This window comes from Panthera pardus, unplaced genomic scaffold (genome assembly GCF_024362965.1).
Source record: "Panthera pardus isolate Hobbes unplaced genomic scaffold, ASM2436296v1 HiC_scaffold_11, whole genome shotgun sequence".
In the NCBI taxonomy this organism is placed as follows: domain Eukaryota; kingdom Metazoa; phylum Chordata; class Mammalia; order Carnivora; family Felidae; genus Panthera; species Panthera pardus.
In genome coordinates this window covers 12,378,202-12,383,272 of record NW_026526666.1, presented here as the reverse complement: position 1 = coordinate 12,383,272, position 5,071 = coordinate 12,378,202, and the positions used below count along the sequence as shown (strand labels likewise).

General features: G+C 47.0%; 1 pseudogene; it reads left to right on the top strand.

The window, feature by feature from the left end:
* The first annotated feature begins 435 nt into the window (after positions 1–435).
* On the top strand, positions 436–2,124 carry LOC109271855 (beta-1,3-galactosyltransferase 6-like; annotated as a pseudogene).
* The last annotated feature ends 2,947 nt before the right edge of the window (positions 2,125–5,071 follow it).

Sequence of the window (5,071 nt, the reverse complement as noted above, 5' to 3'; positions counted from 1 at the left end):
CAATTAAAGAGAAGGGGAGGGGGAGGGGGGGAGAGGGGGAGGGGGAGGGGGAAGGGAGAAAAAGAAAGAAAGGAAAGGAAAGGAAAGGGAAAAGGAAAGAAACCCCAGTGTAGTAGGTACTGAAGGGACAATTGTTTGGGAAGTTTCCAAAAAAGCCCACCAGAGAACTGTCACTGTTTGACCTGTCTGGAAGCTTCCTGGAAATGCCCATTCACCAGCTTTGAACTGACTGAGAGTTCACACAGAGAGGAAACATCTGGCTGTTAGTCAAAAATAAATAACAGCGATTGTGTCAAATTGCAGCTGCCTCAGGCAGAAACACTAGGAAGGGCTAGAAAGATGGCCAAGAAAATTATATCGGAAAATCCAGGGAATCGATGTGCACAAATGGTTACACGTAGAGGTCTAGAGGGCAGAACACACATGCAAGCAGACATGGAAGCTCAGGAAGACAATGTAAAAGACCCTAATCTCTCACAAGCAGGAAATGAAGGCTAAGAAAGAACTATAAACCACCAGAGCACCGAGGGCATGCTGCAACATGTACACAGAGCCTCTTTTCAAATGGGGACGATTCATTGCTTTAAGGCATTGTTTTGAAGTTGTTGTTGTTTTTTTTTTTTTTTAATTTTTTTTAATGTTTATTTTTATTTTTGAGAGAGGGCAAGAGCACAAGCAGGGCAGCGAGAGAGGGAGACACAGAATCCGAAGCAGGCTCCAGGCTCTGAGCTGTCAGCACAAAGCTTGATGCCGGGCTCCAACTCACAAACCGCAAGATCATGACCTGAGTCAAAGTCAGACGCTTAACCAACTGAGCCACCCAGGTGGCCCGGCACTGCTTTGAAGTTTCTGCCAATCACTAGTTGACTATGAAGTTGACCAAAAATATTGTTGGCTCCACACTAGACAGAATAGGGAATGCATTGTATTGATCCAGATAAGTAATCAAACAGCAAACTAACAAACTTTTGGAAGTGGGGGGGGGGGGGGTGGGGAGGAGAGGGGAGGGCTGATTTCTAGAGTCCCTACATTATATTATGTAAAATAACTAGTTTTTGCCCTGGCCCTCAGCCTCCACTGCCAGCAGATTCTGCCTGTGCCGCCGGGTCAGGGCCTCTGGCATGTCCCAGGGGAGTGTCCTGAAGCTACTATACCACACCTGGTGGCACTAGACAGTGTTGGGCCTGGGTGGCCTGGTGCTCTGCAGTGCCGGACTTCTCTACCTGGCCTGCTGTGCAGCTCTTGGCCCTAGCCTGCCAGAGGCCGCAGCCCTCCTCCCGCTGGGCCAGCACGGGCCACCACCCTCCTGGTGGTACCGTTGGCCCGTGCGCCGTGGGCGGCCGCACGGCACTGTGTGGTGCACCACACAAAGGAGGCGGCCACACGGCCCAGCAGCCAGGGTGACATGTGGGCACATTCTGCCAGTGGGCACAGGCAGCCTGGGCGCCGAGGAGCGGCTAGCCCTGGCACGCGAGCAGGCACAGCACGGTGACCTGCTGCTCCCCGTGCTGCACCACGTGTGCGAGAACCTCACGGCCAAGGTACCGGCCACGCTGGTCTGGCTGGAGGGCACATGGCCTTTGCGTTCATACTAAAGGCGGATGCCGACGCGTTTGCGGGGCTGGGCGAGCTGCTGGCAGAGCTGCGCACACGTGACCCCAGGCACGGTCACCGTCTCAACTGGGGCTTCCTTTTAGGCCGCGGCAGCGCCAAGCCTCGGCGCCACTGCCACAAAGCCATCTGACAGCTCTGTGACTACTACCTGCCGTACACGCCGAGCAGTGGCTCTGCGCTCTCAGCGGACCTGGTGCACTACCTGTGCCGCAGCTTGAGCACTTGCACACGTGGCACAGCGAGGAGGTGTCCCTGGGCGCCTGGCCGGCGTCGATGGGTGTCCGGCGCGAGTACGACCCCTGCTTCCACACCGAGTCGAAGTCCAGCGGCTGTAGCGACCTATACCCAGTGACACGCAAGCTGAGCCTGGAGAACATGCTGGAGAAGCGCAAGGCCCTGACGGGAGAGGACCACCTGTGCAAGCAGGACATGCAGCTGCGCCTTTCCTACGTCTTCCACTGGTGGGCGCCTCCCCCACAATGCTGTCAGAGGAAGGAGGGCCTCCCCTGAGCTGCAGCCTAGCTGACCTGCCACAGTCACAACAGCACTGTTGGGAGCCAGGACAGATGCTTTGGGAGGTGGCTGGCACAGCCAGTCATTCAGGGCCGGTGGGGCAGATGATGAGTGGCCTCCCACTGGCCTCGCATGGACAAAGCTGGCAGGTTCTGGCTAGTGGCTCAAAATGAGTCCAGCCCCCAGGAGACCTGGTTTATTCAGCGCCAAATGGGGTTTTCAGGCAGAAGCCAAGCAGCAGTGGGCAGCTCCTGGATCCCAACTCTGGTGGGCACCCTGGGCTGTGCACCCCAGTGGCCACCATGGGGCCTCACTCAAAGAGCATCTTGTTCGGGGTCTGGGAGACCCATGGTACTTGCCAGGACAACACATGATGTCCAGGTACAAATGCTTGTCGCTGGATTTCAGGCAGTGTTGGCCTAGACTGGGAAGATGTCCGGTTTGGGGTGTGATGGCAGACAGCAGGGGCTTGTAGCCCCACCTCAGCCTGTCCGCTTGCTGTTCTCTCCCAAGGTAGGGGCAAGCAGCCAGAGGCTGGAGCTGACAGGCGCTTGCAGACCCTGACCCCAAAGAAAGAATCTGGACTTGTTCAGGGGTGGGGACTGTGTCATTTCCTACATCCTGTGTCATTTCCTACATCCTAGGAAATCCCTGCACCAAGAGCTGTGGCTGCAGGGAAATGACCCTTGGACCCTTACATGTTGCAACTTAGCTCTGTGTTGCACTCCAATGGCGTTTATCAAAATTGCTATAGATTTACTGCATTAGGTTACCTTCTTTAATGTGTCATGTTGGTATCTTTTGTCATGTGTAAGTTTAAAATTTAACTTGTGTTATGTTACTTAGCTTCAATGGTATTTTGGTCTGTGTTGCTCTAGAGTGAATTTGTGACAAATGTAATTCAGGGCTAGCCTGTGACTTATTTATAAATAATGTAAATTTGTGTGGATGAGGGTTTAAGTTGGGAATGTATGGGTCTCAGTATTTTTAAAATTATTTAAGGGCAAATTTTTCTTCAGAACGTGTAATTTGTGGATTAATCCGTTTTTACAACTTGCGTTGTAGAGCCATTGCTGCATGTGTATTTAAATGTGGAAGAATTCTAAAACTGTCAAAAAATAAAATAACTAGTTTTTAACAAAAATTATGAATCATGCAAAGAAAGAAGAAAGTATGGTCCACACAAAACAAAACAGTCACTAGATACTGTTCCCAAGGAGCTCAAATGTTGGAATTACATGATAAAAACTTTAGAATAACTGTTATAAATATGCTTAGCAAATGAAAACACATGTTTAAAAAATTTTTTTAAAGCATGAGAATAACATTTCACCGTATGAAAAAATTTCAATGAAGAAACCAAATAAAACTTCTGGACAGAAAGTACAATAACTGAAATTTAAAAGCCACTAAATAAGGTCAACAAATAATTGGAAGATAACTAAGATAACAAATAACTTGAAGATAGATCAATTGAGATGATCTAATCTGAGGGATGAAAGAGAAGAAGAAGAGGGAGGAGGGAAGAGAAGAGAGGAGAAGAGGGGAGAAGAAGGGAGGAGAAGAAGAAAAAGGGAGAAGAACAAGAAGGGAGAAAAAGAAGGGAGAAGAAGAAGGGAGAAGAAGACGGGAGAAGGGAGAAGAAGGGAGAAGGGGGGAGAAGGGAGGAGAAGGGAGGGGGAGGATGGGGGGGACAGAGGGGGAGGAGGGAGAAGAAGGAGGAGGAGGGAGGAGGAGAAGGGAGAAGGGAGGAGAAGAGAAGAAGAAAGAAGAAAGAAAGAAGAAGAAAGAAACCCAAAATGTCAGAGTCCACTGAAACACCATCAAGTGCACCAGATGTACAGTAAAGGAGTCCCAGAAGGAAAGGAGAAAGGGGCACATTTCAAAACTATTTCAAGACCAATTAGTTCCCAAATTTAAAGAAAAATAGTAATCTACTTATCCAAGAAGCAATGAATTTCAATTACAATAAACAAAAAGAGATTCACACATAGTCACATCAAAGTCAAACTGTCAAAAGCCAGACTTATATATACATTGAAAGCAGTAAAAAAAAAAAAAAATAATAATAATAATCTAATTAAAAATGTGAACAAGAAATGAACAGACATTTCTCCAAAGAAGACATCCAGATGGCAAACAGACACATGAAAACATCACTCATCATCATGGAAATGCTAATCAAAACTAAAGTGAGACCTCACACCTGTCAGAATGGCTAAAATCAACAACACAAGAAACATGTGTTGATGAGGCTGTGGAGAAAAAGGAATCCCTTTGCACTGTTGGTGCGAATGCAAACTTGTGTACCACTGTGGAAAACAGGTTGGAGTTTCCTCAAAAAGTTAAAAATAGCACTATCCTATGATCCAGTAATCATCTTACTGGGTATTTACCCCAAAAATACAAAAACCTTAATTCAAAGGGATACATGTGCTCTTGTGTATATAGCAGCATTATTCACAGTAGCTCAATTACAGAAACAGTCCAAGTGTCCATCTACAGATGAATGAATAAAGAAGATGTAGTTTATATACACAACGGAATATCATTCAGCCATAAAAAACAACGAAATCTTGCCATTTCCAACAACGTGGAGGGACCTAAAGAGTATAATGCTAAGCAAAAGAAGTCAGTCAGAGACAGACAAATACTATATGATTTCACTCATATATGGGACTTAAGAAACAAACAAAAAGGAGCAAAGGGGGAAAGAGAGAGAGAGGCAAATCAAGAAACAGACTCCCAGCTATAGAGAACAAACTGATGGTTACCAGAGGGATGGGTAAAATAGGTGATGCGGATTAAGGAGTGCACTTGTCATCATGAGAATACTGTGTGATTTATGGAATTGTTGAATGACTATATTGTACACCTGAAACTAATATAACACTGTATGTGAATTATGCTGGAATTAAAATTAAATTAAATGAATGTAGTAGAA